The following is a 12,722-nucleotide window of genomic DNA, read 5'->3' on the forward strand; positions in this document are numbered from 1 at the left end:
GGGTGGGGATAAGGGGGAAAGCCACAGGAAGGATGCAGCTGCCATCCCCAAGGAGGGGACGGCAGAAGATGGCACAGGCTGGGGAGGGGTGTTGGTGGCAAGGAGAGTCAGCACCTAGCCTTGGCCATGTAGACAGATGCCAAATGGAGATCAGCAGAAGGAAGCTGGATGCTGGGCTCTGCAGGGATGGAACGGAACCAGGCTAGAGCTGTAGAGCTGTAGATGGGGCGTCTTGAAGCCCTGAACCTGGTGAGCTTGCCACAGAGTCCAGATGCCACACACACCCCTGTTGGTGAGGGCCCCGTGGGGAGGGTGTAGGGAATTTGGGGCAGCTTTCTCTCTGACAGCTGGTCCCCAAGACCCCAGCTGGCAACGTCCTGAACCCAGAGGGTGCTCCAGCCGTGCCCCCAGCTGCCTGTGGGGTGGGGAGAGTCATCACTGTCCATCTCACAGCCTTCTCATCTCCACCCCACCAAAGGGAGGAGGATGCTGTGAGTGACCGCTTGTTTCTGGTGGAACCCTGGAACCTTTTGAGCTCCAAGAGGAAGGGTGGCCTCTGAGGGTTGGCAGGCTCAGTGACCCCATTCCAGAGTCCCCAAGGGTTTTCTCCCCACTTGCCTGGGAACCAGATACCTCTTCCCAAGTTTTGACTTTTTCTACTCTCCTCTGATAAAAGCAGACTCTTCCAGGACGTGCCATGGCCTCACCCAGCTGCTTGTGAGAATCCCAGCTCAGAGGCCTCTCTCCTCTGACCCCGGCCGTCACTGCAACATGGCCGGAAGTTTCGCCGTGATCCCTAAGTCTCTTCCTGAGAAAAATACGTAGAATCAGTATTTTTATTTTAAATCATTATTTTTAGCTTGATAGATTACATATCAGTTATGCATATTCTTTACTTAATTTCTTTTCTATGCTTTCCTGGTTTTCTATGAATTATGGCATTTGTACATTTGAAAAAGAAAAACATATATTTTGGCATCGCCTGAGGGGCCTGAACTTCCCCCCGTCAAGCAGCCCCAGCAGCAGCTGGGAGCCTGGGTCACAAGAAATGGCCGGGACCTGGCGGAGGAGCCGGCTTTGAGAGGTGGAGACGTTACCAGATGCTGCCTGTTTGCTGTTGAAATGTTGCCCCTTGGCTTAAATATCGTGCTGAATAACAGCCAACTGAGGTTTTTGTTCACCAGAAGTTTCTCCCAGAATAGAAACTGCCCACAGTATTTTTCTTGGGAAGTCCATTTGTCTGGAAACTTTCACTGTTGACATTTTTAAGCTAATGCACCCTGTTATGCAAAGTTTAGCAGAAAAAGCCACATTCTATTTGCCACTTGCGTTTTGTTCCCCGAACTCTGCCACCTGGGGTAAACCCACATCTAGGAGTCAAACACAGCACTTGCGTTCTCAGCTTGTGCATTCCTGAAATGCCAGCAGCCCACATGCTGGCCCAGGAGCTTTGGCATTTTGGTCTCAAAGCTGAGGCAAGTGGCCCAAATCCCTTTCTTGTCCTTCTCTCTGATACTTGAGGCCCACAGCAAAAGGAACGTTCTGACAGTGTTCTTTGGGTGCGGATAAGGTTTCACATGCTGCTCTCTCTCCAGAGGAGCACCCCTCCTCAGAGGAAAACCAGCCAACCAGAAATTAAGCAGCTGGTCCCCCTGTAAATCCAGGTTCGGGGATTTGGGTCTTAAAACACAGCACCTGTTGCGGGTGAGCAGGTGCGGTGGGACCACAGCTGTGGGGGGCTGTGATGTGGCCGGCTCGCATCAGCCAACACAGGGCTCCTTGTCAGTCTAACACGTGGGGAGAGGGTGATAAATGAATTTTGTTACAACTCCTGCCACCCCAGCAGAAAGAAACCCAGTGCAATCTCACAGGATTGCTGCAAGGAATAAGAGAAAAACATTCATTCTCCTGGGTCGGGTCAGCCAGACTCTCGGTTGTCTTTCTTCTGGGTTTCTATGGTAACGATGCGCTCTGTAAGTGCAGAACAGCTACCAATTCAATCTGCGGACCACATCCCCATCAGATGCTGCAAACCCACCCTTCCAGCTTTCCTCTGGCATCAGTGACCACGACGCCAGCAATGCTCCCGGAATGAAACAGCTAAGCGTTTGGGCACGTGGCCTTTGCAATTCCTCCCAGTGAGGAGTATGCAGATACGGAGAGAGGCAGCAGCGAGGGCTGGAGAGGGGCGACGGGTTGGCACTGGATCCAAATCAACGGTAATACCCGGATGTTCAGCTTGTCTTGGGATCCAGAGTAATTATTTTTATCCTTTCCATCATTGTTGGAACTTGGGTTAGATTACTTTGCTAATGAAAAAGTTTTCCTAAAGAACTTCTTATATAACAGAATCTTGGAGCCACTTCTGTGCATATTACAAATAAGTCCACGACAGTGTTGCAAAGATAGACCACGATTCTCCTTGAAGGATACGAGGGTGCGTTATCAGTGACTCATCTGCTACTTGAATGCAGACACTAGAAACCCTGCAGAGCGGCCCTGAGGTCGGAAAGAACCACAGGGCACTGCCCTGCGGGCATGATCCCAACAGCAGCCCCCCCAGGTTCACGGCCATTGCAAAACACCAAAGACCCTCATATCCAGAACGGCAGGGCCTTTGCTCCACTGCCCAGGACCCTCCAGACAGGTCCACGCTCCTCCAGCTTCCACGTTGTCAGAGATGTGTCACCTGGAACAAGTGACAGGGCAGCCTCCCATTTTTACATAGTCCCATCCCTATTGTTGCTATTATTTCATTAACATTAACACTAAAAGGGTCCTGTCTTTTTAGTTAACTTGTTCCCTCTTCCCTGTGTAGCTTTAGTTTCTCATAGAAAAATGACATCTTTTATGATGTGTTCAAGTCTCTATTTTACTCTGCTTCGGTGAAACCAAAATGGAGCGAAGCTCAGCAGGTCACCTGCCAGAACACCCAAGGTTCTGCTCTGGCGCCACGGGCTGAAATAACTGGGGGATGCACCCAACCCTCTCTGACACGGCCCGAGGTCAGCCCAGGGCCTCTGGCGATAGCGAGCCAGGACCATCAGGAGGATTACGAGATGGAGGGCGTGTTGGGCACAATGTTTGATCTTCGAAGGTCAGGCTGTGCGCACGAGGAGGCAGAGGTCAGGCTGACGTTTCTCAGGCTCTTCTGGCCGGCTCTGAGCAAGCCTGTTCCAGGAAGCCGGTTTGTTATTCTGGTCGGGGACTGTTTATCATGATGCCTTTGAGGGGGTCAGGTTTCCTGTTGCAGGGAGTCCTAATAGTTCCTCATATTTACATAAATAGGCCTTCAAATATTGACTAAAGGTGTCTTGTGGGAAAAGTGAATTTCAACCCGGTGGGGTTGGAGGAAACAAGTAATATGCATGGGGACAAAAAGTGGAGGAGAATGCAGTCTCTCTTCTGTGACAATTCTTTGAATCCATGAGTAGGGAATTGCTGTCTGCAGTTTTCTTCCATGCAGAGTCCTTAAAGATCCAGTAGATGCTGGCTAAGCTGTTAGAGACGATCCATAAAGTCGAATACACTTTAAAGGTTCTGACACATCCTGTAACCACAAATCAAGTAAGAAATTACTTTTTATGCAAAAGATAAATTAAGAACTACCATTTTTCTGTCTTTTTTTTTTTTTTTTTTTAACAGAAGTTCCTATATAAAGTGATTAAAGAGGATAATGTGGACACAGCCCCCGGGACAGCCTGGGTACACAGGAGGTGGTCCATAAAAACCCGTTCCCTTCTCTTGCTTCTAAGAACCAAACCAAGCCAAACAAATATCTGGCCAAGACGATGGAGAAATAGCAGAAAATTAGTCACCTTCAGAATTGCAGATAAAATAATCCAGCCAAAAGAAAATTCAAAGAAATGAACTTGTAAATATTGTGGCCTATGAAAAGAACAAAGATGTAATTCACTTCGCCTTCAACAAAAGTCAAAACAAAGCTATCTTGTCCTTCACAAGAACCCTGAGAAGCTGGGGGCACGAATGACAACCCCTTTACAGGAACAGTCAGGAAGAGGGAAACTGCCTTCTCTAAGTTCACATGTGGCTGAAAATAACTCCAGAATTGCTGACGCTGCCCAGAGGCTCTGCCACCTCCGGCTGTGCCCCTGGCGGGAACTTCCAGGGCCCCCAGGTTCTCCCCTTGGGATCCACTGTGATTCCTTGATCTGGTTCTCGTTTAACTTTCCAGCGACTCCTGGCCCTTCTCAGTTGTCTGCACTTTCCAGGTAGGAGAGCAGAATGTCTTCTCAGCCCCGCAGCCACAGCTGTCCGCCCGCCCCACCCCCACGGGGTCCAGAAAGTGAGAGCTTGCTTCTGAGAAGGGTACTTCCCTGAGGAAGGAGCTGGGCGGTTTCCTTGACCCCAGAGCCCTTTACTGGAAAGTGGCTACAGACACGTGTCCCCTGCCACCCTGAGGACCAGAAACCTGGGCAATCAGCCAAGAGCCGCTGCCACAGCCCCCAGCCTGCTCTGCGCACGTTCTAGGAGTTTAGACGCGCCTCCAGGCAGGGCAGTCCCCCCTCAGATGCGCTGGGTCAGAACCCCGGCCAGGGCCACGGCTTGGGAACTCCGCAGGGAGGGGGATGAGACTCTGGGCCACTCCCCATTCTGAGCAGCCCCAGCAGCACCAGGTTGCCCTTGAAAGGAAAGCACTGGGAACCACTCCAGCCCCAGCGGCACCTGCCGGGCCTCACAGGGCCCCTCATTCAAAGGAGGCAGCGAGGACAGCCTGGCAGGGCTGCGAAGAAGAACCGGTCACCCCAGCATGTCTCCGCAGACGAAACTTTTGCCAACTCAGATTAAAAAGAGATTGTGTATATTTATAATGCGTGTGTGTGTGTAGACACACATACACCACACATATATAAATTTAGCCATGTGTTTATATATGAACGTACATATTTACCTTTCTATTGTTGAATACACAGGTGCAGAAGGCTGCGTAGAGCAAACAGGAAGCCTGATGAAGCACTGTAAGGCAAACGTGGGTACCACCACCCACAAACTGTGCTAGAACCTTCCCCAGATGCCCCAGGGGCCCACCCCAAGTCACACCTCCCCCTCCCTCCTGGAGGACCCAGGAGGCTGAGTTTTACGTCCTCACTTCTGTGCTTTTCTCTGCAGTACTGTGACCTGTGTACAACCCCACACAAGGGAATTTCCTTGAGCCTTTTTTCGGTTTTGCTTGTGCCTCACGAGTCCGTAAGCTCCCACCCCTGTTTTTATACATTTTTATACATTTTATAAATTTACATACACGTTTACGTACACATACACACATACAGACATGAGCACATATAGACAGATGCCTTAGTCTTTAGAAAAAAGATTAAGGCTTCCTCCCTTCCCATTATGTCAGCACACTGCACTTTTAATGTCATTAATGGGATAAATGATGGAAAAGCATAAATTAATACTACAATTAAAAAAAAAAAACTGCACGTGGGACCTCAAGTATGAGCCCCTGAGAACAATTCCCCAAATAAGTACTGAGCTGTACCCCAAGCCCCTGGGATCCCCACACGTGCCCCTCATCGCTCCAGTGCAAATTTCACCCGGGGACCCAAAGGAAATAGTGTCGGTCTCCTTCCAACGTCTCATTTTCTTCAGGTCAGAGGCCAGCGTCGAGGGCTCACCACACCGTGGAGCGCAGCCGCTGGAGAGACATCAGGCAGCTTGGGCTGGCTTGTATCCATTTGTTGGAGTCAATCGCCAAATCTTGGTGACTTTGGGGACCAGTTGTCGGGCATGGCCATTACTAAAAATGAAAATGTATACGCTTGCAATTAAGTAAGTTATATTAACATCCAAGGTAGTAAATACCCATAACTCCTCATCTCCTATTTCACCACAACATGCTGTCATCTGTGCTCTTCAGCTTCTCTGGGTCTGTAGCATCTCTCTGTGGAAATGATGGTGACTACCACACACCTCTTCCCAACTCTGAGTTTGGTGATCTCGTGTTGGTGGCTGGAACTTGGCTGTGATGGAGGATTTATACCATGGAAACCAGCAAGTGCCACAAACTGGGTGCCCACCATACACACATGTGCACACACTCAGTACCAGTACACCCCTGGTTTCTCCTCCCAGCCCCCAAAGATTAAGAACTGGAAACCAAGCATCTTTCAAGGCGGCCTCCCCTTTTAGCATGTCTCATCCACCATGCAGAGACGGGAGGCGTGCGCAGGCCCAGAGCCCGATACAGGAGGATTGGTGGCCAAGATGTGGCCAGGCCTACTCGAAGGCTGGCGGGGGGCGAGGTCCTCCTTGGAGGGCTGTAGATGCAGCTACTCACTCCCAGGCTCCCTTGGGAAGGTAGTGGGGCCTTGAAGTCCTCTCAGGCACTCCCAGCCCCTTGGCACGTCTGCTGCCCCTGGAAATGAGGGTGGGTCTGCCCGGCCTCCAAGGCACTCAGCTCACCTGGGCATGACTCAGGCTCTGGGCTCCTGGCACCAGGGCTAAAACCAGAAACTGCCTCCTCCTTATTGATCTCATGATCTTTTTGGGGTCTAGTACTGTGGTGTAATAAGAAATAAGAATAAGAGAGGGGCTGGGTATTGAGTTACGCAACAATGGCCAATGATTTAATCCATCATGTAATGAGAACCCCATAAAAACCCCAAAACGACAGGTTTCAGAAAGCCTCAGGTAGGGGAGCAAATCAACGTGCTGGGAGGGTGGCACATCCAGACAGGGCATGGGGGCTCCACCCCCACCCCACATACCTCGCCCCTGGCATCTCTTCCGTTTGGCTGCTCCTGTAGATCAGAAGACACGTGGCCCCTAGAAAAGTGTGTGGCATCTGAGGTGAGCACGGTCTGTGGGACTCAGCCCTCAGCCTGTGGGATCTGGGCCAACTCTAGTGTCAGAACTGAACTGAATCGTTGGACACCCAGTCGATGTTGGGGAATTGAGAACTGTCGTCTGGCGTGACACCAGACAAGTGTGAAGGCGGAGAAAGTGCTGGGTCTTCCCTAAGAACGCGAGTGTTCGCTAGTCTTTGAGCTCCCATTTGAGGGGCCTGGAGTGTCTCCTGCTTGACTTTGGAAGGCAGTCCTCATCCCACTCCCTTGCCTGGCAGGCCCTGGAAGCTTCCCCTCCCGCCCACCATCACAGCCCAGAAAGCCGAAGCCCACCTCTCCCTGCCCCCAACCTGTGTCCCATCCACCCAGGCCCCAGCCCCTCTCCTGTGTCCCATCCACCCAGGCCCCAGGCCTCTCCTGCGTCCCACCCACATCTCTAGGCCCCAGGCCTCTTCTGCGTCCCACCCACATCTCCAGGCCCCAGGCCCCAGCTCTGGAGCCTCTTCTCACGGTGTCCCAGCCCTGGCCTTAGCATGCTTTCTGCTGTGTCTCTCCAGCTGCCATCCCGTCCATCTCTGCCCTCAGACCACTTCCAGCAAGTTCCTCCTGACTGCAGGCATAGGCTGCATGGGACAGGCCCAGGGCAGAAACGAAGACCCAAGCCTGCAGTCCATCTGCAGAGAGGTCCCACCTGCAGGGAGAGCCAGCAGGGGCGATTCCAGCTGGTTCCAATGGCGGAAAGTGGAGAGCTTGCTTACCCTCCCATCTCCCTGAGCAAAATCCACCTGCGTTCCTTTGAAGTGCTTCTGGATATTCCTGTGTAAGTGTGTCACCCGGCCTCCCATTCCAGCCCTGGGTGGGGACCTCGGCTTGTGTCAGGGGAGGAAAGGACAGCAGGAGAAAAGGTTAAATCAAGGGGTGGAGGGAAAGGAGAATAAAGAAAGACAAAGGCCGATTCTGGGCCAAGATCTGTGGTGGAGGTTGAACTCAGCAGAACCAGCTGTGGAGCCACAGGGAGGTCACTCGACTTCTCAGATACTCTTTACAGTAAAGAAAATGCAAAATCCTTGTTGTTGTGATGATAAAGTGAAGAGAACCCAAGAGGGACCCTCGTAGACATGATGATCACACAGGGCAGGAAAGGTGAGGCCCAGAGGGGAGGCTGAGGCGGCCAGCTGATCAGGACCATGCTGGACCCACGGGACCCCAGCCAACCCCGGCCCTGCGAGGGGACCCATGGGCAGCCAAAGATGGCAGCCAGGAGCCGTGGCCGGCCGGAGCTGGGAGAGGAAACCAGAAATAACCTACAACAAGAAATTGAGAACAACACAAAATGGAGAGGAGGGGTGGGGACAAGGGGGTGTCTTGCACTGGGCAGAATGACCAGGCGTCCCGCCCATTAGAGGCTGCAGCCTGCGGTGTCGGGACCTGGTGTCAGCTGCCCGAGCTGCTCTCTCACCACCTGTAAAGTGGGGACAGAATACACATTGAAAATGCGTGTCTGCCCTGTTGGCTGTTCCCCTGGCCGGGGAAGGCAGCCCTGAAGACATGTTTTCAACCCAGAAGAATGAGGTCGTTTGCACTCAGGACGGAAGCAAAACAGCCCCCGGAAGCCACTCCTCCAGCGTCTGATGCTCAGGAACGGCCTGGTTTGTCTGCAACGATGTCTCTGCCCTACAGGCCCGTCCACCTGGATGTTCTGTTCCTTTCACTCTGAGAACAAAACAAATGGTGTGACCAACTGTTGACAGTTTTCTGCCGCGTGCTCTGTGCACCGGGTCCAAACTGAGCCACTCTCGCAGCTCACCCCGGTTCCTCCTAATTGGTCCGGCACGACTGGGAACGTGTGCAAGGGCACGCGGGTCTCATCAAGGACTTCCCACAACCAAGCAGCCTGCGCAAGAGGAACATTCAGACTGGGACCCCGGGGGAGGCTGAAGAGGCCTGAGGAGGCCCCCCCCGAGGAGCTGCAGGCGGGGGGCTGGGGCGCCTCTGCCGGGCAGGTGGGGTTGGGCGGGACCCCACAGCCTGTGCCCTTGGAAGTCAGGTGCAGACAGCAGGTGTAAAAATACAACTGGATTTCACAATGTAGTGAGCAAGCTCTTTACATAGCAGTGGTTCTCCAGCCGAGGTGTGCAAATGACCCTCTGGGGTGGGGGTTAAAATGCAGATTCCCATCCCCCCACACCTCGCCCCCAGAGGTCTGAATTCAGTAACTCCCGAGTGGGGCCACCCTCAGTCAATTCTTACCTCCCCCACTGACTGCCGTTATTTGTAACTTTGTATGCCTGAGGTTTCCTAAGTCAGGAATGTCAACTGGACCCTGGGGATACTCAGGGCTTTTTTATTAGTTTTCTGGGGGCTGTGCTAGTTTCTGTGATGGAATGGCCCATAGAAGGCACTCAGAATACGTTGCTTTTGTAAATATAAGGCATCATATGCTTCTCAGATCCCACGGAATTCTTTATTTATCCACCCCTCTCCATCCCCACCCTGGTTCTTGGGTTGGTCCAGTACGTAGATTTTGGGGGAAATCTTGTTGAGTCGGTATCCTCGTAGGTTCCGTCTTTTAGCACCAGCCCAGCCCTCTGCTCCTCCCCCAGCTGTGGCTGAGTGACCAACACCTGACCTGGGCTTCGCACAGCCAGGAGTATATTTCGTGAGGGGGTAACAGGGACCCTCTACAATACAGTTATTTAACTGAGTCTGTGTTTGCAGTGAACTCTCCTCACTGCCGCTGACTCATGTGCGAAAAGTGTTTATAAAGTAGCAACAGGAAGCAGGCATCTCAGCAGGGCCTGAGGACCAGACTGGACGGCACTGGACCGTGGCGATACAGGTGAGGCGGGTGGATCAGGTGCGGGATGCAATGCCTCCTCTGGTCTCAGCCTCCACTGCCCCTCAGAGCTTCATGCCTCTCAGCACCCTTCGAGGAGGGCAGGTGCAGACCTGCCTCCACATGGCGCAGGCATCTTGAGAAGCTAGGTTGACCGTGGGCATTGAGGGAGCTGTGAAAGTGTGCTTCCGGTCCCCTGGGGGCAGGGCTCCCAAGGTCGCCAGAGTCCTGAACCTGGAGACAGCGCTGGAATGGAGCCGAGGCTCTGAGGCAGGACGATAGGATGGGAGCACGGGGCTGAGTGCAGGATCTGGCTTCTCCCTGTCCCATCTCATCCCTGCTCTGTCCCCCCACCCAAGGCAGAGAAACCAGCACCCCCCCAGGGGCACAATCCACTGACCCTTAGCCCTCTCAGATGCTGACCACAGCAGAAAGCGTCTCTCAAACAGCAGGTAGCTGTATGAGCCCCAGTTCCTGCGGGAGCCCCGAAGGCCTTGGGAAGCGGCAGACACATCCTGAGCCCCCTTTTAGCAGGACTACAGCTCGCCGCCTGGCACGGGGTCACTGTCCTCTTTCCAAGATGCAACAGCGCTCAGCAGCCCCCAGCACGGCCCCTCCTCCGTCCGCTGAGCAGCAACCCCGCACTATGCTCTGCTTCTCACAGGTCCCCATCCAAGCCCTGCTCCTGTCACCTGTCCCCTGACGGCCATCCCAGGCCCGTGCCCCTTCTCTGCCGGTGGGGTCAGCCCACTTCAGCTGGCAGCTCTGCAGGGACCACACAGGGCGTGAGGGGGACACTCCAAAGAGAAACGGGGTGCTGCTGCTGGAGGAAGGGAAGAGGGCTGAGACCATGCAACATGCATACACTCGCAAACATTCATACACACTCACACATGCACTCACACAACACACTCGCATTTACACACTCACATACGTATATGCACACTCATACACACATAAACACTCGTACACACATTCATGCACACATATGAACTCATTCACAACTCCTCTCACACACACAATACCACACTTGCATATACACACACTCTCACACACATATACACAGATAGTTGTTACACAAACACGTGTATACACATACATATTCACATACACTCAAACACATACACATACCTTCACAAATACACACACATACACACACAATACACATACTCACACACACTCATACACACCCTTGCACACACACACGCACACTCTGACACTTGTCCCAAGCCCAGGGACACCCAGAGGCAGGGCTCCATGGCAGCACTCGGGGCTGGAAGTGGAGGGCCCCGAAGTGGTACTCGCTGTCACGAGGTGCCACCTGTGCCTAGGAAAGGGGAGCAGAGATGGAGAGCAGAGATGGGTCCCGCCTGGTTTGTCTCAGGAGACAAGAGAGTTGCACAGGTGACTATGGAAATCCCAGCTGTGGTTGCAACAGGAGTCGGGGGTTGCAGCCCAATTCTGAGGTCCCCTCCGCTGAATGTGAGGAAGCGGCCGGGGGCGGGAGTAGGGTGGGGCAGCCCTGTTTTCTGCAGGTGGACTGTCTGAGATCTGCTTCCCCTGAAGCGAACCTGGGTCGGGTATGAATATGAGGTTAATTGAGGACAGGCCCCAGGAGGCGCAGGGGGGTAAGAGGGGGAGCAGGGAGGGGAAGGAGGCAGAGCCAGCTTGTTACTGTCAAGGTTCTCTGAGCCAGGTGTTAAGCCTAGCTATGATTAAAAATTAAATTATATCAACAGGCAATTAAATAAATTGTATCAAAACAAAGACACTTGCTCACACCCCTGGCTCCCTACCTATTTCAGCGCATTTCCCATCAGCCGTGCTCCGAGGCTGCCAACTGCTGGCATGGCACTGACACCGTGTGGCGGGGGGCCCCACTCCAAAGTTGGTGACCTGGCGCTGCCAGCACAAATCCAGCCAGGGTGGGCGCGTCTGCACTGTGGAAACCAGCAAACGCTAAAGATTGGGGCTTTTGTGCTTTTCTGGAAAGCCGGTTGTTAAGGCTTTGTCAGCACCTGTCTGCCTGGAAGATGCATCATTGAGCGGGTTACCTGGGGTGCAGTCTCGCTGAGGAACCCCCTAGAACACTTGCCCCTGTGTCATTCCAATCCAGGGCATTTGTCCACCATCTCCTGTTGCTTACAGGCTGAAGTGGTCCCTGGAGTGGGGTGAGGACTAGCTTCTGGGCACTTCCAGCCTTCTCCGAGTGTGGGTCCTGCCGGCCCCAGCGCCCAGAGAAACACAGGCCTGAGTCCGGGGCTGCGGTCAGGCACTGTGGCCTCTGCTACAGAGCGCTCTCCAGCGTGGCCTCCATCGCTCAAGGCTGCCTTTTATCCTGTCCGCGTTTGTCCCACTGCCTACTATTGTAAACATGTCCGGTTTGCCTACTCATAGGATCCCCGACAAGCACTTAGATCTAATTCACTTTGTAAGCCCCCGGCCCACTGGCCTTGTCCCCTCCCTGCTGACTCCAGCACAGCCCTTTCCACCAAGGAAAGTGTGTGACCTGTGGTCCCAGGAGAGCCCGACATCACGTGCAGGCGGCACGGGAAGAAGGAAACTCGGAATTCACAGAGTGGTGCGCCAATCACAGTAGCCCTGACCCCGGATCAGCCAGCTCTTCTTATTGACTGTCCGTCCTTTTGTGTTTAAAAGGTTTGTACCTCAGCGCCCGGGGATGCTGTCCTTTGGGATACACACCCATGGTCGGAAGACAGCAGACAGCATGAGGAAAGAGACTGTGGCCGATCAGGGGGAGGCGACTCTGGGCAGCTGCTGGCCCTTTGCGCTCATTGTGCCTCTTCTCACATCATCTGGGGCCCCAACGACCCAGCCATCCGCCGAGACTGAGAATCAGTCTCTGTGTGTCAAGGTCAAGTGTGTTCTCTTTCTTATGCTTTTCCCCCATCCAAAAGCACAAGTTTAAGATAATTTCCTGACTCATCCATGACTTTTCTTGCAAGCTCCCAGGGTATTGTGTGAGCGAGCTTATTCATCGACTAATTTTCTCTTTTGTAAAGAAATGCAGCAGCTGGGGAAGAGCTGGAAGGATGCAGTGGCTGGCTCAGGAG

At 53.3% G+C, this 12,722-nt stretch overlaps 1 long non-coding RNA gene across 1 annotated transcript; it reads left to right on the plus strand.

Annotated features, from left to right (window-relative positions):
- The first annotated feature begins 3,987 nt into the window (after window positions 1-3,987).
- On the plus strand, window positions 3,988-5,860 carry LOC139078566 (uncharacterized). The gene is made up of 3 exons (XR_011531578.1): window positions 3,988-4,232; window positions 4,935-4,990; window positions 5,617-5,860. It is a non-coding gene; the product is annotated as an uncharacterized lncRNA (long non-coding RNA).
- Window positions 5,861-12,722: the final 6,862 nt, after the last annotated feature.

This window comes from Equus przewalskii, chromosome 22 (genome assembly GCF_037783145.1).
Source record: "Equus przewalskii isolate Varuska chromosome 22, EquPr2, whole genome shotgun sequence".
Lineage (NCBI taxonomy): Eukaryota > Metazoa > Chordata > Mammalia > Perissodactyla > Equidae > Equus > Equus przewalskii.